Here is a 25,102-nt window from a genome sequence, read left to right as displayed (position 1 = left end):
ATGATTTGTTAAACTGACAGATTATCAGCCTCAACTGTGATAATTCAAAATGATTTTAATCAGATGAATATACTTCATGAAAGAACTCTGAAATTGAGCTAAAATGGCTAGATCACACTCTTATCTTTTATCAAAGTGATTTCAATTGAATCCACAGTTGTTCCCCCCCCCTTTTTTTTTCCTCCTGTGAGAGAAAAAAAGGCACTTTTTCATTTTGACTGCAGTGTCATTATGGATTGAGAAAGACTACAGGTCAAATAAACTAGCAGGTCCAGCGGAAAGAGCAGTGAGGAGGGAAGATTGTTCAGTACTGAAAAATTTCTGGCTTCAACTAGGGATTTCATAATAGCCCTGCTTCTGTCAAAGGTCATCATGAAGGTAATGGAGAGTAAAATAATCTCTCATTGAGGATTACCCATGTGAAGTGGCAACAGATGAAAGTAAGCATTTTAAAACCACTGAAGCACATCCACCCAGCATAATCTCAAGAATTTCCTCTCTGCAGTAGGTGAAGCAGAATTGGATGTGAATACAGCAGTGGTGGAAAGGTGATAGACTGCCAACTTCTTTGACACTCAAGCAAGGACATTTTATGTTTTATCCCATCCCTTCTTCAACATGCCCACCTGCCCATGATCCTTTGCATTTCAGAATTACTGAGAAGTTGACAAATATCGATTTTATGCTAGGTCTGAACCTTGTACACACTACATATGAGGAATTCTACATATTTAAAATCAGGAAGTTCTGATGGTGCTTTTTTGTGTGGCAGTAAAGCATAAGTGGCATATCACTAATAATCACAAATGGATAGGTTGGAAACAACCTGAATTTCCGAGTTGTTCCTGACTTCTGCCTTTAGACTAAAAGGATGGCTTTCCTTTAAATGCTTAGTATATCCATATTTGTACCTCACCAGGAAAGGAATTTATAAACTGTATAAGATATGGTTGTCCAGGAAGGTAAGCAAAGCAGGTTTCCAAAAAGAAGCTAGGTAGCCTAGTTCTACATTAAATTAATTTCATTTTTTTTGTTCAAGCATTAAGGCTTATGGAATTATTATTATTATAGGTTTAATCTTCAATTCGATTCACAGTCTGGGACTGGTAAAAACTTAATAGTTCAAGTCTTAAACAAGGACCTAAGAGCGATTAAGGTAGCATCTGAGTATATAGGCAGCTCCGAGTAGGGTGGTTTTTGTTTTTTGCAAAGTCAGGATATTTAGGTCTAATAAGTTCAAAATTTCCATGTATCTGGGTAGCCCTTTGGGTATTGCTCCAAGGGCTCCTATTACTATTGGTACAGCCATTGATTTCTTCCTCCATAGTCGCTCAGCTTCAGTTTGCAAATCATGATATTTTGTTATATTTTTCTAGCTGTTTCTCATCAAGTCGTGCATCGCCTGGTATTACAATATCAATGAACCAGACTTTTTTCTTTTCCTCAATAGTGATGTCAGGTGTGTTGTGGGCCAGAGGTATGTATGTTTGAATCTGGAAGTTCCACAGGATCTTGACTTGCTCGTTTCCAAGAACTTTGGCAATTTGGTGTTCCCAGTAATTTTTGCTGCATTCGAACCCAAACTTCTAGCAAAGTTTCCAATATATAATTTTGGCAACTTAATCATGACATTGTAGATAATCAGTCTGTGATATTTTACTGTGGCCACTGATAAGGTGATCCACTGTTTCATCTTTCTCATTGCATAAGCGACATTTGCTATTGTTGCTGACATATTGAATTTTTGCTTTCATGGAATTAGTTTGCAAGGCTTGTTCTTGGGCAGCCAAAATGAAGCCTTCAGTTTCTTTCTTCAGCACTCCTGATCTCAACCACCTCCATGTTAGCTTTGCATCTATCTTTACTTCAGTGTCCTTCAGTTATTGACTGTGCATAAGCTTCTTTTTCCAGTTAGAAACCTGATGCTCAATTGTTTCCTTTCAATATTCTGCTTTCAGTCTTGCTGTTTTCAAGAGGCTTCCTTTGTTCATTTCCTTCAGCAGAGGCTCTTTTGCTTTTTTGATGTAGTCATTTAAGTCGTGTTTTTCCTCTTCCACTGTTTGTGTCCTATAAGAGACCTCTGCCACCCTGATATCTTGGCAAGTATAATCAATCAACATCACTTTTTGGGTTGTTAGTTTTCTTGTCTTTCAGAATCAGAATCAGAACAGAGTTGGAAGGGACCTTGGAGGTCTTCTAGTCCAGTCCCCTGCTCAAGAAGAGACCCTAAATCATTTCAGACAAGTGGCTGTCCAGTTTCTTCTTAAAAACCTCAAGTGATGAAGCACCCACAATATTTGAAGCAAGCTGTTCCACTGGTTAATTGTCCTCACTGTTTCTCCTTTTTCTCCTTAATTCTAGGTTGCTTCTCTCCTGGATTAGTTTCCATCCATTGTTTCTTATCTTGCCTTGTGGAGCTTTGGAAAATAAATTGACTCCCTCCTCCTTGTGGCAGTCTCTCAAATATTGGAATACTGTTATCATGTCCCCCCCCCAGTCCTTCTTTTCTCTAGACTAGCCATTCCCAAATCCTGCAACCGTTCTTCATATGTTTTAGTCTCTAGTCATCTCAGTTGCTTTTCTTTGCATTTTTTACAAAGTCTCAACATCTTTTTTATAATGTGGTGACTGAAATTGGATGCAGTATTCCAGATGTGGCCTTACTAAGGCTTTATAAAGCGGTACTAATATTTCACGTGATTTTGATTCTATGCCTCTGTTTATACAACCAAGGATTGTATTAGCTTTTTTGGTTGCTGCCACACACTACTGGCTCATAGTCAAGTGATCCTCCACTAGGACTCCAAGGTTCCTCTCATAGTTACTGTTTTTGAGCCAGGTTTCACCTAATCTGTACTTGTACCTTTGGTTTTTCCTACCCAAGTGTAAAACCTTGCTTTTCTCCACATTAAATATAATTTTGTTGTATAGACATTGTTCAAGTCTGTCAAGATCTTTTTGGATTCTGAGCTTGTCTTCTGAGGTGTTGGCTATTCCTGCCATCTTAATGTCATCTGCAAATTTGATGAGTTCCCCTTCTATTCCTTCATCTAAATCATTTATGAAGATATTGAAGAGTACTGGGCCTAAGACAGAACATTGTGGTACCCCATTGTGTACTTCCCTCCATGTAGATGTAGTACCATTAAGGACTACTCGTTGAGTACAATTTGTCAGCCAGTTATAATCCATCTGGTGGTGATGCTGTTTATCCTACAGTTTTCTAGCTTACCAAGAAGTAGGTTGTGGTCTACTTTGTTAAATGCCTTGCTGAAGTCTAAATATATTATGTCCACAACATTTTGCTGGTCTAATAATTTAGTCACTTTGTCAAAGAATGAAATAAGATTGTTTGGCATAATCTGTTTTTAACAAACCCCTGCTGGCTATTAGTTATAATTTTATTTGTTTCTAGATGTTCACAGATCTGTTTTTTGATTATTTTTTTCCAGTATCTTCCCAGGTATTGATGTCAGGCTGATTGGTCTGTAGTTTCCTGGGTCTGTTTTTTTTTTTCCTTTTTTGAATATGGGAACTACATCAGCTCCTTTCCAATCCTCTGGTAGTTCCCCAGTGCTGCAAGATTTTTTTTAGAGATACAATATGATACAATAGTTCTGAGATAACGTCTGCCAACTCCTTCAGAACTCTGGAATGTAATCCATCAGGTCCCAGTGATTTATATTCATCAAGGTCAGGCAGGTATTCTCTTACCATTTTCTTGCTTATTTTAATTTTTATTTCTAGTCTGTTTTTACAGTTATGTTTTTGATAGGTTGGGCTATAGTTTCTTTTTTGTGTGAAGACTGATGCAAAGAATGAGTTAAGAAGCTCTGCTTTCTTTCTACTGCCTGTTACTTCCTTGCCATCTTCTCTTTTTAGTGGATCAACTGTTTCCTTGACTTTTTTGTTATTTATATGTTGAAACTTTTTTATTATCTTTGACTTTTGTTGCAAGTCTTTGTTCATTCTGAGCCTTTGTTTTCATCTTTGCAGATTCGGACAATCTGCTGATATTCTGCCTGATATTATGTGTCCCTCATTCCATTTTTTGTACTTATCTTTTTTTAATTAAAAGTTTTAAAGATTTTATACAATATATATCCCAAATCCCTTCCCCCTCCCCCCCCACTTCCCAGAGCTGATTACAGGGTTGCAAATAAACAATCATAATCTAACTAACATTACCCAACTATACAAACAATCAAATCCATAACATACTTTAACTCCTTTTCAAAATAAATGTTAACAAATTAAAAACAAAAATAATAATATAATTAAACCATAATACTAAAATAATATAAATTCAACCATGTTAAACTATAAATAATAATCTAAAATTTACTCATAAGCTAGATAATACTTTTTAGTCTCATATTTATTCTGAATATAATCTATGTACTTATTCTTTTTGTTTTTCAGTTTATCAGAAAGATCTTTGTACAACCATGGTGATTTCTTCTTGGATCTTGTTTTTCTTTTTTAGTGGTATTGTGTTGGACTGGGCTTTTATGATTGTATTTTTCAGTGTTTCCCATGCTTTTTTTCAGTGTTTTAATCCAAGTTATCAAGTTCTAGCTGAGTTCAATTAATAATGACAATAACAACAACAACAACAACAGACATTTTGCCAGTTGAGAGAAAGATACAAATATAACAAAATGTTTATATATATTATATGTTTTTCCTTTTAAATAGATTATAATAGATAGTTTTTCATTTAATGTAATTAAATCCATGTATATTCATAATAAATAAAATCAGTGCTTTAAAAAAAAAAAGATGCCAGAATGCACACATGTCATACAAACTGCCTTGCTTATCATACAATGTTCCATCCAAAAAAGGTGCTGGAACTCTGTTCTGGGCGTTCTATGAGAAGAAAAGCCCTAAATAAAATCCATAAATAGTGTCACACACTATTTATAGTCTCTCTTTCTACACACACACACACACACACACACACACACACTGGATCAATAAAAGAATCGTCATTGGATGTGCTTTCTAGTTTTGAGTGTGATGCTATTTATCCATCCCTGAGTTAGCAGAACTCAATATGAGCATGAAATTTGCAGCTCCATTTATTCTGATGTGTCTGTTCTAAGTCACTGCCAACTGGCACTATCCTGATTTTATATGTGCTGAGTTTGGAAAACAAGTAATTGGTCCATTCCTTTGAATATCTTGTCTATCTCTCTGGCATGTCATCAGACAGAGGGAAAAACAAATGCCAATAGTGATGCCTCAAGCAAGAAAGGGATGAATCTGCTGAAGGACCAGATATGTCAGCCCTTCAAGATAGCCAAATCAAGAAAAAGATGCTGCAATAAAATAGTTTATTGTTGTAAGATACAATAACAGAATATTGAGTGCTGCTCCAAATTTCTCTACCTCATGCAATTGTTGGGTGCTTTTAGCTTAGGGTTAAAATTAACACGGGTACAACTAAGAACAACTTTAAAATGTCTTATGATGGGATAATGGCAACAGAAAGACAAGGTCATGAGGACCCAGCCTTGGCCTGCTTAGATGGAAGTGGAGAAATTCCTTGAGATGACAACTTGGAAGATTTGCCTGAACAAGGTTAAGATTTACTGCTTCCTAAATAGAAGTATTGGGATAGTTGAATCCTGCAAGAAGTGAAATTATCCACTTATGAATCCACCCAATGATTTTTCTCTTTGGCAGAGATAGGTAAAGATATAGGTGAAGGAGAGGAAGCCTTGGAGACTATAAAGGCATAGGGCAGAACAGATTGAGAGAAGAATTGACTACTGAATGGGAAACATCTTCAAGAAAATTTTTGAGATAACTACATGGTATTTTTCAAATAGTTCACTGCTATGAGTATTTAGCAGAGATATATTGTATCTGTAAGTAACACGAAGTCCAATAGGAGAATCTAATTACAAATCCTTAAAGTCCTAAACCAGAAGAAATGGATAGGAAATTACTTATGTTTTAGAAGAGTGCCTAATTGGGATGGGGAAGGAGGAAGAAGAAGTAGGAAGCAATGAGTCTTTCATTGGTGGAAAGTAGAGCAATGGAGGCCAAAGAGAGACCTTTGTTATCTATTCCTAATGTTCCTATTGATCAATAAGATAAAGAGTGCAGTAAAATGTTCTGACACTTTGAGAGCAGCAGCTTCCAGAAAATACCATGGGAGAGGAAGGAAGATGGCATAAAGGAATAAAGCCACTGTTGAAAAGAAACAGGTGGGTCTCTGAGAAGACCTGAGGGGAATTTGGAAGAGAGAAAGCCTCAAGGACTAGCCCTGGAAGTGACTTAAAGCTGGAAGATAATGTCCAAATTAGAAAAGGAAAGTAGAGTAATGTGCAGGGAAAGAGGATGCCAATAATCTCATCCATCTACTTGGATGGACAGGATGACTACTGCTTGAAATAATGGGTATATGTGAGGAGGTTGGAGAAGCAACACAGGCTTCATGACATCATCACACATATGAGACATATTATACGATTATTTGCTACTGATGCTTGCAATGTTACTATGGCTAGTACCAGACATCCACTGGTGAAACAACAATAATTGAAACAACTCACAGAGGATTTATGGCTGCATTCAATAGCAATTAGAAGTACATTTTTTGTGGGAGTGATTAGATCCTGAAAATGAATATTTTTTTTTAAAAGAGGAAAGATTAAAGTGAGGGTGTGAAGTGATGCTATGCAAAGCAAAACTTCCAGCTTGACAAGCTGATAGTCAACAAAATGCCTTTCAAAAATGAACACAGACCAAGATCTCCTTCAGTTATAAGTGCTCAATATACCCATATTGATTTCCTGATGCCAGATTGTAACTGAAAGCAGAATCTGACCCAACATCTTTGTTCTCAGATTGAAAATGTAATTACTTTCATGGTACTTTATTTGTATCTTCTTTTATTGCTTTTTAAAAATGTTTGTCAGTTCCCACTCATTATATACATACACATATACACAGAGACTTGTTCCCTTTCACCTTTCAAAACATTACCCTCTTTTTTGAGACTGTTCTTTCACATTATTCTTGTTGGCTGCCCTTTTTTTAAAAAAAAATGTTATTATATATTTGTCAAGATAATACTATTCCATGTCCTTTATTTTTCAAACTGCATACAAGGTAGTTTAACTTCATTTACTTAGGGTATCAACTACACCATTAAACCATGTTATTTTTCAGAATGAAAACTTTGACATCAATTCTTCTTCAGGCAATGTTCATTTGCCAGTGCATTATAGTGAAATCTCTTCTATAGTTTCAGAAATAAGACAGCATAATATGCCAGTACTTCTAAACAGATATTTTAATGAAAGCTAATGAAATCTTCCTGAAGGGAGTGGGGAAATGGGAATATGTTTCTAAGCATACATACAGGACAATAGATAGCATTCTATCAAAATTGAGAGCAAATCTATGCCTATGGCAAAGGTCAGTTGGCTAGTCCATCAAGTATTTCTCAGAATTATTAGATCTTTGACAAAAAAAATTGGATACTTTTAAGTAATAAATATTCTTGCCATTTGGGCAGGAACAGTGTTATCAGCCTTTATGGTCTCTTCAGATTTTGATCTAAGACACACATCAGATTTACATTTTTTCCTCTTTTTTTTTTTTATTGAAAATTTTTAAATTTTTACAAAAACAAATCCCCTTCCCGTACCCCCCCCAACCCTACCTCACCCCCCTCCTCCCCAACCTCCCAAGCCCTCCCCTGAACTTCCCAGAGCTAAGTACAGGCTTAATTCAGAAAAAAACTTAAAACACTTTTAAAACCTAAACAAATTTAAATACAATCATCATTCTATATAAACTCCCTCCAAAAACGCAAATTTAAACATTACTTTCTTTGAATATCTATGCCTATAATATAAAATCTAATTTCTCCCTCTTTCTTTATCCTAATACAAAAAAATAAACATATAAACCTTTGTTATACCATTAAAACTAAATACTCTTAGAAAACTTAAAATAAATACATATTTCCTTCAATCTTCATAATCTTCTCACCTATCCAAAAAAAAAAAACTTAAAAATCCTAAACAAATCTAAGCAAATTATTTTCTCTTAAAAATATTAATAATAATATTTAAAAACTTGAAACACTTTTAAATCCTAAACAAGTCTAAATACAATCATCATTCTATATAGACTTCCTCCAAAAACACAGATTTAAACATTACTTTCTTTCCTAAACAAATCTAGACATTTAATTAAACAAATTATTTTCTCTTAGAAATATTAATAATAATATTTAAAAACCAAATTTAAGCATTACTTGAAACTTAAACAAGTTATACTCCCTTCGAAACACAAATTTATTAGAATCCCCTCACTGAAATAAACAAATTATAATCCCTTCAAAACACAAGTTTAAACAATATTATCATTAAAGGTTTAAAACTTAAAGCTGAAATATATTATTATCCCAAAACACATGTTTAGACATTACATAAGACATTTTCCAAAAACGATATAAGTTTTACTTCTCCGACAATCTCAATAGTAAACTTCTTGTCTAAAGTTCTCATTCAATGTCCATAATTTTCTGTCCAATAACCAGTTACATCCACTATAAACACAAACTTCTTATCTAAAATTTTCATTCAATATCCATAATCTTCTGTCTGATAGCCAGTTGCATCTACTATAAGCACAATCCATATCAGTCTCTCTTGCCCGCAAGCATCGAAAAGAATGCGTGGAATTCTGCCCTTGAAGATCGCTCCAAAGAGTTTGTAAGTCCTGGTTGACCCCCAAGCTCAGGAATCAGTACCTGTGAAACTTCCTCAACCTCCTTCTTCTGTTGGTCTTTCTCTTTACATTTATATGTTACTTTTTCTTTACATTTATATGTTGCACCAGTCTCAAGGACCGATACCTGTAAAACTTCCTCAGTGAATTCCTCCTTGTGTTGATCTTCACAATTATAAGTTGTACAAGTTATCCTCTGCCCGTTCCTCTCTTGTCGGTGCCCCTCAAGCTGAAATTTCCCAATTTCCATTTCTGAAGATTGCTCCAAAGACTTTGTAGGTCTAACTTCCGAAGCCAATACAGGTAAGGATTCCTTAAATTCCTCCTTGTGTTGATCTTTACAATTGTAAGTTATACAAGTTATCCTCTGCCCGTTCCTCTCTTGTTGATACCCCTCAAACTGAGATTTCCCAATTTCCATTTCAGGCAGCAATTCCACCCTTGAAGATTGCTCCAAAGACTTTGTAGGTCCAACATCTCCCAGAGATTCAGAGACCACTGAATATGAAACTTCCTTAACCTTCTTCTGTTGCTGCTTTTCTTTGGAATTATGTGCTACACAAGTTGTCTTCTGCTCCTCAATCTGGACTTGTTGAGACCTAATAGATGGCGATGCACATACCCCCAGGACCGAAGTATAAAAATCTTTTGCTTGAGAAACAGTATTAAGTCTATGACATGTCCCCAGGTAGTTCACCACCATTCCAGTCGGAACATCCCATCTGAATAGAATTTTTCTCTTTTTAAGTTCATTTGCTAGAAAAGCAAACTCCTTTCTTCTTCTTAAAATTTTAGATGGGATCTCCTTAAAAATTATGACATCTTGTGAAGCAATTTGAAATCTCTTCTTATAATAGGCTTGCACAATTTCATTGCGTAAAGATCTTTTACCAAAGTAAATTACCACATCTCTTGGCAGATTCTTCTGTGCTGCCACCACAGAGTTAACCCTAAATAATTTTTCAATTTCACTAAGTATTCCCTCTTTTTCTTTATTCAAAATCAATGCAAAGTCCTTTGCAACCATCTCTTTCAAATCTCCTTGCAAAGACTCTTCCAGGCCTCTGATTCTTAAGGCATATTCCATTTGTCCATATTGAAGCATAAGAATCTCATTTTCCATTTCTTTTTCCATACTTTCAATTTTCCCCTCCATTATGTCCACTTTTTCAGCTACCTCTTCCACATGGGAGTTCACCTTTTCAAGAACAGAAGCAACTCCTTCTAAAGCCAAAACAAAATCTTGTCTCAAGATCTTATTATTTTCCTCTAAAATCTTTTTCATTTCTGCCCTAATTTGAATTATAACATCTCCCATCATGTTTTGCAAATCCTTCATAGTTATTAGCTGACCCCCAGAAGAGGGTGAAACTGTTGATTTAGAAGCTGTAGAAATCCCTGGACGCTTTGGAGCCATCTTAAAGAAAAACCTTTAGCCCTTCTTAAAAAATTATAAAAATTCCTTCAAAAATCATAACTCCCTCCAAAGAAGGTCATTATAATAAAAAGAAAAAAGGGGGAAAAAAAAGGAAGAGAAAAAGAATTAAAAAAAAGCTTTACTCCTTCTTAAAAATTGCAAGAAATTAAACAGAAAAAAGTCCTTCAAAAAAGGGTCATTACCATAAAAAGAAGGGAGAAGAAAAAAAAAATTAATTAAATAGAAAAAGTCCGTTCCAAAAAAAAATACTTAGAGATACCAAAAACAACCATTCCAATCATAACATTTTTTCCTCTTTTTATTCAGCAAGCAAAGCAACACAAGCTCTTTATTTGATTGCAGGTGATATTACTTTCTCCCACTCTCTTTCTCCCCACTACCGTCTCTCAAAGGGTCTTCAACGTTGACAACTTTAAGACTGTGGACCATCTCCGTGAATTCTCCAGAATCCTCCAGCATGGCATTGGTATGACTTAAGTCTAGGAAACCCAATTTGGGATAACATACCTCAGTCTTAGAATAAGACAATGTGATAACTTGAACAATGTGATAACTTGAAAATGTCCAGTCCTGATCCATCTCATTTTAGTGATGCCTAAAATGTCAATGTGTACTCACCTCATTTCATCTTTCATTGTGTTGTTCAATTCATGTTCAATGATCCCACTATATTTTTATTTTTGCAGCTCCAGATTATCTTTTCTTATATGGCAGCATCATGAACTAAAAATCTCAAGAACTAGAGTAGCCATATCATGATTCTGCAAGATCATAAATTTTCCACAGTGTTATGTTGCTCTGTGGGACTCATTAAGTGGCACCACAGTTAGTCTATATTTTCTACCCACGTAGTTTTCTTGGTAAAGAATAGAAATTGTTTATCATTGCCTTCTCTCTAGCAATTTTCTACATTACTGTTATGTGCATATGTATATATGTGCCAAGGCAGTATAGCAGAACTGGGATAGGAGGTCATAACTTAATCTGTATATGTGTGTATGTATACACACACACACACACACACACACACACACACACGTAGATATATACATAGTATAAATTTGTAGACTGTCTTTTATAAAGAAATTGGACATACAATTTAGACAGCTGCAAATGTGTCAAAGAGTAGATAGGACTAAGTTCACATGTTGTTTGAACAATGTAAAATTAATACATTTGTAATAAATTTAAATGGAACAAGTTTCTTTTCCACACCTACCTTAAGAGAAGAATACTTTCAAGGTTTCATAAGCAATATTACTAATGCAGAGAGCTGTATACTGAATGTTTCGGTCTGAAAATGGCACTTGATATTTGAATGGAAGTAGGGAAATTACACCTGGAAAAGTAGATGGAAGAAGAACAAAAATGAAATTTCACCTAATTTAATTGTCTGAATCAGTATAATTAAAATTGCATTACATTGATTAAGTACAAGTAGTACAATTACTCCCTGTACATGTGGTCATTTTATCATTCTTTCCCATTAAAATTATAGTTGGCAACACATTTGGAGGGCATTTGCAGGCTTTGGGGTTTGCAAATGGCCCATTTTTGTTCAATTCTGCCATATTAAAGGTCAAGAATCTCATTATTTGTGTCTGTCTCCTTGAGTGTAGTACTATAGGGCTTAAGAGCTGCAAATCATCAGTCTGTATAGAATGCTTAGGTAGTGGCTATATGTCTCTTCAGCTATTCAAAGAATAGGAGGCAAATCCATTCCATTAGCTCTAATTCTTTTTGGTTGCATTAATAAAGATTTTTTTCTTCACTCCTAATGCTCTCAAAGATAAAGCTGGGAACTTTGTGTATGGTTAATGGTGCTTCCACATTAGCACTGGCTAACATCTCAAGAACACATAAAAGCCTTTTAACAAACATGAGTCAGATCTTATGATATTCTGTCAAGTTAACATCATTACAATAATTAGCCAATGGATGTAGAGTGAATTGTATCCATTTCCTCTTAGGCAACCCTATAGTTATAGAAAATAATTTCTATCTTGACATTTTCAAATTGCATTTTGCCTCTTTGAATTTTTTTCTGTTAGTATTTTTCGTTAAATGAGAAGTACATGAATTGTTTTATTTTAACCTATGTTAGCTTTTATAGGCTCCAGTTCTACACAAAATGAAATTATTATGTAAAGAAAGCCTTACATAATTTTCCTTAGAAAGGAACTAGGAAATACATGAAATGCCTATTCTGTGCATTTATATTTAAAATGAAAGTATGGAAGGTTCAACATCATTACACAGGTTACAGGATAGAGATATTTTAGTTTCTATCCCTGGTAGATGGATTTGAATGTAAATAGATCTGAATGATACCTATTTGTAAGAACTATGGGGTAGAAGCTTCTATTAGGTGTGCATACACATTTGTCTGAGTCTGGAAGCCAACATCTCTCTTTTCATGAATATCCATGAATTCCATTAAGTCCCAGTGCAGTGATGATCCAATTGCTATCACCCTTACAGCAATATGAGCATTAATTTTAATAATCACTTAGCTTTTTAATTGTGCTTATTTCTGCCTGAAAACCATTTCTGTTTAGACACTGTCTCTTGTGAGCTATTGTTCTTGGTTAACATATCTTGAATTGCAATTTTAATGTTCTTTAGGAGGAGATGTATATTTTAAAATATCAACAATAAGTCATGCCTAATCTGCTCCCAAGAAACATTCCTTCTTTTTTCTTTCGCTTTGCAGCATTAATGTCAGACATAAGGAACATTTTCCCCTCCATGTTGATATAGTATGAATCTATAAAACTAAGATAAAGGATCTGATAAGCCTGAATGAAGATGGTCTGATTGTGCTCAATGGAATGGATGAATCTATGCAGAGATGTGAAGATGTAGGTTTCATTAAGAATGCAAGGGCTACAACAAGGTCACCTAGGCTGTTGCAGGTGCTGTCAGCATTTCAAGGTAGATCATGATCAGGAAACCAAAGCCATGTATGTCACTATTACTTTTGTTGTAAAGCTAGATTAACAAAAATTTGGAAGTTTGATATGCTTCCTCCATCCCCCCTCAATCTTCATGTGAACTAAGGAGACCTTGTCTGAGATGTTTATTCACATTACATTCTTGCCCCAAAGTTAGGCCCTTTTATCTGACCCAGATAGCTGTTCTTCCTCCTGTCCCTCAGGGCTTTCACTTGAAGAGCTAGACAACCAAACAATTTGATTAATTAATTAAATAAATATGCTTGTCCTCTACCTGAACACAGAAAAATGGGGATTCGTATCTTGTTAATAGTTGCATATTATGCTATAGTGAACCGTGATTCTGGATGAATGCAGTCTGGGAAAAAAGATTGTTCTTTGACATGAAAGAGTGAAAATGTGAAACATTACGATACAAATGATTGACATTTTGGAGGGCAAAAGTAAATGCAAATGACTGTTTGGTGGGCATCTGCTTAGAAAAATGCCTGCATTTTGTGAATATGTACTTCAAGCAAGTCATTTGTACACATGGCAAAAGGATAAACATAAATTCTAAAACCATGATTTATTTGATAGTATATGATGAAAGATTTAGAGAATCGGTGAATGACACAGGGTGGATGAAAGGCTCTGAATTTGGCAAAGATAATTTTTGGATAGGGCTAAAGATGGATCTTTAGAAAATAAATGACATTGGAAAAAGAAAAATAATGAAAAAAGGAAGAGTTAAAGTAAATGACTGCAAGAAGAGAAAATAAAAGTCTTATATGGAAAATTATTAGAAGATAGATGGGTTTTTCAATAAAATGAATGAAAAGGGGCCATAAGGAAAGGTGATATTGAGGCTATTTGGAACAGAGTGAAAAGAATTATGTTACAAAGTGTCACTGAAGTGTAGTAAGTTATACTAATGTGAAATATGAAATAGGATGGTCGGTAGAATTTGTGGATGAGAGAAAATGAATACAAGAGAATGACTGCTGCAGAAAAAAAAGACAGAAAAATGGATAGTATATAATATGTATTTAGAAAAAAGGGCTAAACAAGGAACCTCCAGCGAAACGAATGATACTAAAAGTGACAATGATGAAATGGTTTGGGATGAAACTGAAGTGAGATAATGCTGAAAGAAGTATCACTGAGACCTCTATGGAATTATATTGATACAATGAAAAGTGGAATTAAAACGCCTACTGTAAACGGATGAAAAAGAAGTTTTAAAAGCTATGAAATTTTGAAAGGAAACAGGCTGCAGACACAGACAATGTAGGAGGGGAAATGTTGCAGTGTGGAACAGTTGATCTGTATGGAATTGAAGATTAGATTATAAAAGCAATAAGAATGATGTCTAATAAAAATAAAGCATGAATGAGAATGAATGAATGCTTAATACTGTAATTCAGTGGTTCTCAACCTGTGGGTCGGGACCCCATTTGGGGTCGAACGACCATTTCACAGGGGTCGCCAAACAACACAGTCCACCATTTTTTTCCCCTTTTCCTTAGCTGTGCTATTCCCTTTTATTCTATTGGCTTTTGAAAGCCAATAGAATAGACTCTTTTGAATAGAGTCTAATTCTATTGGTTTTCAAAAGCCAATAGGAATTGTCCAGGCTGTCTCTGCCCTGCTGAGCCCACCAAAATTCCCATTCTGCAAACGGTGCTGCATCAGTTGAGTAGTCCTCGACTTACGACCAGTTGAGTAGTCCCTGACTTACGACCAGTTGGGGGGTTGTGGCATTAAAAAGGTTGAGAACCACTGCTGTAATTGGTTCAGCATTAAAACCGAGAATAAGATAAGGATGCTGTTTCAGTCTCACTAGAAAAACCAGACCAAGAATAAACTCCACAGGAAGGCTAAGAGTACTTTTATTGAGAGTGGCTATAATTACAGAAACTTGCAAGTCTGATTATGCTGTGCCGCCTGCCATTCTCATTCTCATTTGAATTAGGGAGGTATCTATTTAAGAGAACCTTGATCTCATAGCACATAAGTAGACTCAACCCAGTTTCAACTGGGAAAATATTAGCATCTTAAACCAAGCCATATTCAAAAATGCAAGGGAATTCTTGGAAGCCTATCTTCAGGCAAATTAACCATCAATAAACACATAGAAATAACCTCTTTTACCCACCATTCAAAAGAGACAAAAACCTAGGGACAAAACAAAAAGACTGAACCCAACCCTTCCAAAAACCAACATTCAGATAAGCAGGAATCAGCACCAGCAAAACAATATTCTAATCAGGGAACTACTAAGGAGGATATTACACCCCCACCAAAATTAGTAAAGGAAATTATTATTTATAAACAGGCAGTAAACCTCACCCTTATTTGCACTGATGATACTACCGGTTGGGTAATGGAATGTCTGCAACCAACCAACCAATCAATCAGAGAAAGTGTTATCTCATATGTTGATATTAGGGCAACAATGACCTTGAAATGTATTGTGGACTTGGAAGCATGTGATTTTCTAACATTGTGTCAAATATGGGAACTCCTGAGTATCTTAATAAATCTTATAATGAGAAATAACTACAAATAACTAGAAATAATCACAAAAGGATTTCTGAGAGATGAATGTAAAGCCCATACCTTCTAAAAATTCAGGGCAAAGTCAGATATATTCCTGTTTAGCCACTGTCTGGGTCAAAGACTCAACTAAAGAGAATCATGATAACAAACTGTACTGATTTATTTTAAAACATACAGTATGTAATGTAAGGTTAATTTAACTACAGATTAATCAGTTTAATTTGTATGCTGCCTGATCATAGCGCACAGTTTAAAAGTCTGATTAAGAAAAATGAAGAGAGTTGTAAATTTAAAATCTAAAGAAGAAATCTTGAATTTATGTCTGTACTTCCTTACAGAGCTTATAAACTGCTCTAATTTTTACTTTTTCTTTATTTACTTACCTAACAAGGTTTATAAGCTGCTGCAATCAAGCAACTCTGAAATAAAAAAGAGATAAATGCAATTTGTGACTAAAATATTTTCAGGTTGTGATTTACCTCTCAGTTGAGGAATTTATAAAAATAAACAAATTCAACATAAAGCTGTAAATGCTTTTTGTTTGAAAGGGTTTTATTTTTCTAAGGCAATGAACTGGAGAACTGACATATCTTTCATGTGGATAGAAAAGGGCTGGGTAACATGATCAAATATTCAATCTCCACTCAGCCCTGATTTTGGGAATTAATTATATATGTTCAGCATTTCAAATTAAAAATTATTTTTGAACAGTGGAAAACAATTTTATTCCAAAGATTTTGCTATAATGTATTATTTATATAGGATGCTTGAAAGCTTTATGCTGATGACATTAATCTTTCTATTACCTACATCAGTCAACTGACAGATTTGCTTGGTTCATGTTTTTGTGTTTGGCCTAGTGCATGTTTGTGTAAGTGTGTATGTGTGTTTATGAATTTATATCCACTCATCTTTGCAGATAACAGGATGATTTACAGAATCATCATACAATATCAAGTTAATAATAGTTTATAATAAATCTGAAAAAACAGTGTAAATGAACATATTATCTCAAGAAAAGCAAGCAAGCAAACAAATAAATGAACAAATAATTGTGCCTGCACCAAAGGGTCATTAATATTCACACACCAGCTTGTGCATGGAATAGTTATTGTAGAATCAAAGTATCAGAACAGAGAAGGCATTATTCCTTCTTGTCACATGATGGACACTGGATATTTGAAAAGCAGTTTTCCCTAATAATGTGATAGGGCTCTTTAATTTAGGGCAGAAGGATATCTTCTGGATATTTATTTTATAAAGGATTCATTCAGAATGTTAAGAGAGCATTCATTTACATCAGACTTAGGCATTTTATGATCCCTGGGCCACAGCTGGCCCTTTGGCTGTCCCTGTCTGGCCTTTGTAGATTGCTTGTCAAGCACCAGAGAAAACAGGACATCCAGGCAGTTCAAATGAGTATCATTGCAAGCTTAAGCTCTCTACAAGGATCTGAAATACAAGAAATCCTCGACTTACAACAGTTCATTTAGTGGCACTGAAAAAAAGTGATTTATGACTGTTTTTCACAATTACGACCCTTGCAGCATGATCCCCATGAACATGTGATCAAAATTCAGATGCTTGGTAACTAGTTCATATTTATGACCATTGCTGTGTCCCAAAGTCATGTGATTACCTTTTTGCGACCTTCTGACAAGCAAATTCATTCAGGTTCTGGATGTTTTAATATCTATAATTTTTATTCTCTTTTATTACTTGTTAACTGTGAATAGGATATCAATACTGGCTTTTATTATTTATGGGGGTGCCATCCCAGTAGAATTCTCTAGGCAACCAAATAGTGAATTGTGACCCTATAGGAATGGGGACATAGGTTCTAGAATCTCTGATGATTGTCTTATTAGTATTTCTTTTCTTGTTCTCCCAGGGATGTACAATTTATACATGCTTCTTTTTCTGTTTATTCTTCATAACAAATTTTTGTTTATTCTTCATAACAAATGGTCAACCCAATTGTGAGACTCCACATGGTTTCCTCACAATAGCCGTTTTTTTTCCTCCTTTGGAGAAACTCATTCAATTGATGATGGTGAGAATCACCCCGCTGACCTCACACAACTCATGTTGGTGTTCCATGTGGCTTTTTTACAATCTCAGTGGAGAGGCCCTTGTTTGCACCATAGGATGCTAGCATTATCCATAGAGTGCTCATGGCCTGATGTGATGATTGCAAAGGAAAATGCTCGTCACTAGCAGAAACCAATGAGATCTGCCACAACCTATCCAGAAGAAGAGTTTTCTAGGATAACAAAGCCTGATTTCTGTCAATTAAAACTAGAGAAATTGTGAATAAAAAAGGCCACTTTGAGTTTCTTTCATCAGTTATATTGTACTAGGAAATGTAAACATGTTTTTTTTGCTGTTCCATTTACTAAAATTGCAATTGCAATTTTCCAGGGGAAACAAATAATATGTCATGATATTGCTACACTAGCACCAATCTCTTGTAATTGTGTCATTACAATTAGATTACATTACATTAGAGACTCAGTTTGCTGTGGTAGTTAAGGTGCTGGCTTAGAAATCAGGAGTCTGTGAGTTCTAGTCCAACTTTAGGCATAAAAACTGGCTGAGTGACTTTGGACTAGTCACTCTCTCTCAGCCCAACCAACTTCACAAGTTTGTTATTGTGGGAAAAATAGAAGGAGAAAGAAGTAAGTTTGCCACCTTGAGTTACCTATAAATTAATAAAGGGGAGATAAAAATTTAATGAATAAATGATATCATGCATAAGTACCTAAAGATCATGACATCATGATATGTAACTTGAAGAAATGTCTGATTTCTGCATAGCATATAATAATTCAGTCTGTTTATCCTATGGCTTCCTTTTTTTTCTACCTTCTTATTCAACACAAACTTTGACATATTTGATTATTTGAAGGTTCACAGCTTCTATCAGCATTTTACCTTTTCAGTCTTGCTGAATTTCACTTGTTCTATCAGCCTTTACAGTGAGTTCATTTATTATTCAGTTTGGATGGCTGTTGTGTAACTTTGGGTGACTAATATTCAGTTATAAATAGCAGCACAATTATCAAAAGACAAATGAAGAACATATCACATCTAAAGCATTAAGCATACAGTATCTGCACAAATAAAATTGAGAATGAGATCACCTAACCTCCTGGTCCAATACATGAGGAAAATCCAGGTCCTCACTCCTTTATGAAAGGCTGGCAGGTCAGGGCCACCCATACTTTAGAGTATCTTTTAAGCACTAGATAATGAGTTACAAAAATGCTATTGATTTCTTCCTAGCTAAGTTAATTCTGCAAGACTTTGACATGAGCTGTCTTTTGCTTCTATACATTTTGTTTAAGTCTGAGTAGAATTAACTTGATATACCACACAATCTTGACATAAGATTTCTTAGGGCATTTTATTCAATTATTCTTAATGGCCATTTTGCAAAAGGCCATCAACAGGCTGTGTGCCACTAAGGACACCATAGTTTCAGTTTCAGTTCCCTCAGCCATGGTTATGATTAACATTATGCTTTCCTTGCATTTGGAAGTTAATTCTCTGACTACATACTGATTTAAATTTATAACAACAGTGGGAAAAGAAAAGAAAAGAAAGGCATCTGGAAGAAATAAATCCACCACAGAAGATGAGGTTGTCATCAATAGCCCACTGCCCACCTAAACCAAGCTTTGGAGGAAGTGAAAACTTTGAGGACTTATTTAAATAGGCCCAGAAAGAAGGAAATATGAATTTCCTGAGGTGGAGGAGAATGCTGTTCTGATTTCAAGAACATGTTTGATGTGTTTTTTGAGATGGAAATATTAACAGAATAACACTGACATTTCTAGCACTTTGAAATTTGAAGAGATAAAAAGGTCAGTTAAAAGTGCAAGTTCCAAGGAAACCACCTACCTTTTCAAAAGCTAAAAGTCATGTTTTGTTTTAAGGCTACAATTATATAATGATTATTTTGATTTGTAGGTGTACCTTTTTGACTCTTCAGGTATATTCATTGTGTTAGACTGAAGCTCAATATATGGAATAGATCCACTATTAATAAATAAAGCAACGGTGACTTTTTCAAAGAAAGCATATCTGCATACATACATGGCAGATGGGCTTTTGTACCTGAGAAAAGAGCCTTGTTATCCATGGTTATTCAGAATGGAAGCCCTGGGGAAAAAAGAGGGGCACATCTAACCCCTGGCCACCATTCCAACAGAAGTAGTTTCCAACCACAGTTACATTCTGCTCTATGACAACTAATTCTTTCACAAGGCCTTTAGGGAAATTGGTCTGCAGAAAAGCTGAAAAAAGGGAAGTTTTAGAGTAAAGGAATCTATTCAGTCCTTCAGGGTTATATCTTTCTTTACCTGGCTAAAAACAAATAGTTTCTTTCCCTCTTTGAAGGAGATGGGTGGTTCAGAAATGTGAAAAATAAATAATACCATATGTCACTCAGAAAAGAATATACTTTTTTGCTAAATAAAATAGATAACGTTAAGACAACTGGGGGCCAAAAGTTGAAGAATCACAAAATCTAAAGCATCATGTATGGGTAAGAAGTTATCAAGTATAAATCTAAACAAATGCTAATTGTTACTTTTCAAGGCTGAGAACTTATGTTAACTCACATATATTTTCAGAATGTCTTCTTATCATTGCTGAACTATGTTTGAAAATGAAGTAGAGGTTTGTTGATCTGCATTCACATGATCATGTTGTTCACAGGCTAGGGACAAAGTATGATGGAGCTTGGCTCATATTTAACTGGCTGCAAATCATTACTTGGCTTTCTGAATGTGCTAGAAAAGGCTAATTAAAAATACATGTATTTTCTAATACATGTTGAAAGACAAATCTGTAGATAATATTTATGTAAAGCTCGGGTAGTGGGGAAATAATAATTAAAAGCTTCTTTATTAACAGTGAAGCTCCCAAACGGCCATGTGAAGGGACTATTTATTCCTTTAAAAAGAAGCTTGTAACCTAAAAACAGAATAAAAGTTCTTTTGAAATGATCACTGCAGATTCTGGCCATACACTTTAATAAAAAAAATGGTGCTAAGAGAAGAAAATAACACTAAAAGACAAATAAATGGAGGATCGGATCATCATCATCATAATCAATTGCAAATTGAAGTTGAGTGACTATGGAAGAAGAAATCAATGGTTGTACCAATAGTAATAGGAGCCCTTGGAGCAATACCCAAAGGGCTGCCCAGATACATGGGAATTTTGAACTTATTAGACCTGAATATCCTGACGTTGCAAAAAACAAAACAAAAACCCCCCACCCTACTCGGAAATGCCTATATACTCAGACGCTACCTTAATAGCTCTTAGGTCTTTGGTTAGGATTTGTACTGATAAGTTTTTACTAGTCCCAGACTGTGAATTGAAGATTAAATCAATAATAATAATAATAATAATAATAATAATAATAATAATGACTCGATAGGTAGACAAAATGCCAAATCCAGTCTGAACATCTGGCTGACTGTGCGATGATCAATAATAATAATAATAGTAGTAGTAGTAATAGTAATAAGTCATAGAAAATAAAGAAATTAAATTGTTCTGAGACTTGTTGATTGTCAACTTGTTGAAAAGAAAGACAAAAAAGTCTGGATAGTGAATGTGGCAGTGCCTGAGACAGCAGAGAAAGAACTGGAGAAGATAACAAAACAAAGACCACAAATAGAAATAGAACAACTGTGGCAAAGGCAAACAAGGGTAGTACCAATAGTAATAGGTCCCTTCGGTGCAATCCCAAACAACTGGAGCACCACTTGAACACCATTGGTATTGACAAATTTGCCATCAGTCAGTTGCAAAAGGTGGCTTTACTGGGAACAGCTTCCATCCTGTGATGATATCTGTAACACCATTAAACATCCACATCTGCCTATCCCAGGTCCTTGATAAAGACTCAATAGGTAGACAAAAATGTCAAACCCAGTTTGGACATCTGTCTGACTGTGCAATGATCAACAGCAACAACAAACAACAACAACAATAATAGATAGTAATATCCTGACTATGCAAAAAAAAAAAAAACCAAAAAAACCCCACCCTACTCAGAACTGCCTATATACTCAGATACTACTTTAACAGCTCTTAGGTCCTTGGTTAGGACTTGAACTGTTAAGTTTTACCAGGCCCAGACTGTGAATAGAATTGAAGATTAAATCAATAATAATAGCAATAGCAATAGGACTTAGACGTATATACTGCTTCACAGTGCTTTATAGCCCTCTCTAACCAGTTTACAAAGTCAGCATGTTGCCCCCAACAATCTTCATTTTACCAACCTTGGAAGGATGAGAACTGAGTCAACCTTGAGCTGGTGAAAATCAAATTGCTTGCAGTTGGCAGAATTAGCCTGTGATATTGCATTCTAACCAATGGCTATCAGGGGTCAGCGGTTAGAATGCAGCATTTAATAATACTACTACTAATAAAAATCACTTTGATAAAAGTAACCCATGCTCCTCTTAAATAACTCATATATTGCTTGCTTAAAGAGTTCCTCTCTCAGTGTTTCTGTGGCTATTTGTCCCACTACATTTATCTAATTTGCAATCCTACCAAGTAATTGAAGTTGAGTCAACTTTTCATTTAATATTTCTTCCAATATAAGGGGTTCTGCTGACCTAGAGCAAAAGTGCATTTGAATTTACTTACCTGAAGTGGAAGAGTATGTATTTGAGTTACAGCAGTCATCAGGAATGGATTACAATGTCTATATACAGATGCAAAGTGATATTTATATTCAACCCTGAAGTTATAAATTTGGAGAGGTAGTTCTATGAGCATGAAGGTGAATATTTGTGATCAATTGCATGAAGGTTGAAAGCCAGAGTTTTGTCTTCCAAATTTAATTTTCTGTGTATTACTATAAATGTTAAAAAGGGAGGCCAAACTGGCTGGATTATAATCAGCATAGTTTTGATGGTTGAAAATCTTGCCTGAAATTGGAGATATTTCACAGGGATGAATTACTGCAAATCATTTCAGGAAGAAGATATTAATTCTATAATACTTTCTTTCTTCCCATTCTCCAATAGTTTATATAACACAAGATCTTACTCTCTGGCAGCAAGAGAGAAATGTCATTGCAGCAGATGGTTGACAAAACTAATAGTTTTTTTCTCAGAAAAGGCTGGGACACTGCTACATAAGTGTAGTGTTCTTCTGCAACTGTTGGAAAAGAATATTAATGGTAGACTATCAGTCATTCAGAATAATGCACACAAATCAATTCCAGACAGTTATATTAATCCTCAGTAATCTTATTTTCTGACAGGCTTCATGATAACACTGACTTTTCATCTATAATTCAATGTTTATGCCACTGGCCCCATAACTTCTCCAAGGAAGAAACAGTATTTTTACCTTTAAATTCAGGGGTATCTTCAGAAACTTTCCAAGAGTTGGGTGGCCATATAAATTTGGCTAATTAAAAAAAACAAAACTTTCAGCTTTTGTCCTCATTCCAACATGAGGAAAGTAGCATTGTACCCTCTGTTCCAAACTCTGCCCCTTCCTACAAATACTCAACTTCTTAATTCCCTAAAAAGGGTGGGACTTGCATTGTGACAACATGATTATGCTTCCTTTATTCTGCTGTCTCTTGCCCCCTCCCTTGTATGCAGTGGTGGGGTTCAGCCGGTTTGCATTAGTTCGGCAGAACTGGTAGCAATTTTTTTGTTGCCCAGGCCCAAAATGGATTTCTGGAAGTAATATCCACACAGAGAACCAGTTGTTTACATATTTGAATATCACCACTGCTTGTATGTTACTGTTTAAATTGTTCTAGATTGGTAGCATTGATATTAGGATCAAGGAGCTCACAATTGACAATGGTATTGGAAGGAATTTTCTGCAACATCTTTGCTCAGCTTTATTGACCCTCTCTCCCAATTTTATTATACACCTTCATGGTTGGAGAGAGGGTCAATAAAGCTGAGCAAAGATGTTGCAGAAAATTCCTTCCAATACCATTGTCAATTGTGAGCTCCTTGATCCTAATATCAATGCTACCAATCTAGAACAATTTAAACAGTAACATACAAGCAGTGGTGGTACTGTATGTCTTTTTGACATTTCAATTTAGTTATAACCTCTCATTTTCTGTAATGGTATCTGGGAATGACCTTGGGAGACAGGAGGAAGAGCCACAGATGAAACAACTGTCTCGAGACTGATGACGCATTTGAGCCTTCCCTCAGGCTTAACCTGGCCATTTCCTACACCTATAGGTAGAAACAACACACATTTTAGAAGGAGTGGAAATGGTATAAAAATGCTGCTATTGATTTGATGATAATAATGATTTTTGGGGAGAATTTCAGCTGTTAAATGATACCCATTTTAAAAAAGGATGCTAATTTGGATGAATGGCAGAAGGGTATTAATAAATTTATATGGGCTGGGAAGAAACCAAGGGTGAAGTTTAAGATTTTGCAAGATGTTCGTGAAAGAGGAGGGCTTAAAGCACCTAATTTAAAATTATATTATGATGCAGCTGCATTAACTTTGATAAGTGATTGGCTTAACTTAACAAATAAAAATATTCTTTTTCTTGAAGGGTGGGACTTATTATATGGTTGGCATGCATATTTGATTTTTAATAAGAAAGTTGATTGGGCTTTTAAATCGCATATTTTAAGAAGTGTCCTACTTCGAGTCTGGAAGAAGTATTATTATATGTTAAATTATAAAATACCTATTTGGGGGATACCTGAACATGCAATAGAGGGAATATCGAAGGGGATGAATTCTGGGAAAATTTCGTATAAAGAATTACTTATCTGGTCTGGCAATGACTGGCAATTAAAGTCCTTGGATGTATTAAGACAAGGAAATACGTTACAGTCATGGTTTCAATATTTACAAATAGTGGATAGGTGGACTTTAGATAAGAAAGTGGGAATAACGTTAGGAGATCAGAATAAGGCACATATAAAAAGAATTTATAATAGTTTAATAGAATTGGATTCGGAAACGGAATTGGTTAAAGATTGTATGGTAAAATGGGCTCAGAATATTCAGGAAGCAATCCCATTGGATTCATGGGAGATAATATGGATCAGAAATGTCAAATTTACACAGGCTCAAAATTTAAGAGAAAATTTTTACAAAATGTTTTATAGGTGGCACTTGGATCCTAAAAAGTTATCTTGTATGTACCCTAATTTACAGCCCAAATGTTGGAGGTGTGGTAGTTTTGATGCAACTTTTTTTCATATTTGGTGGACTTGTAAAAATATTAAGGCCTTTTGGATCATGATTTGATGGAACATTCAAAATATTTTCAAAAGGAAGATAAAGTTTACTCCTCAACTATTTTTATTAGGGATTTTTGAGGATTTTGATTTTAAAGATACTGTTTTAATGTTGAATTTAATTACAGCAG

At 35.0% G+C, this 25,102-nt stretch overlaps 1 pseudogene; it reads left to right on the top strand.

Annotated features, from left to right (window-relative positions):
* Nucleotides 1–372: 372 nt before the first annotated feature.
* Nucleotides 373–25,102, top strand: part of LOC120304777 — a 127,984-nt pseudogene continuing 103,254 nt past the window's right edge.

Source organism: Crotalus tigris, unplaced genomic scaffold (assembly GCF_016545835.1).
Source record: "Crotalus tigris isolate CLP2741 ecotype Arizona unplaced genomic scaffold, ASM1654583v1 scf7180000017658.5313226, whole genome shotgun sequence".
Taxonomy (NCBI): domain Eukaryota; kingdom Metazoa; phylum Chordata; class Lepidosauria; order Squamata; family Viperidae; genus Crotalus; species Crotalus tigris.
The sequence above is the reverse complement of the archived record's forward strand: the minus strand, read 5'-3'. Positions and strand labels throughout refer to the sequence as shown.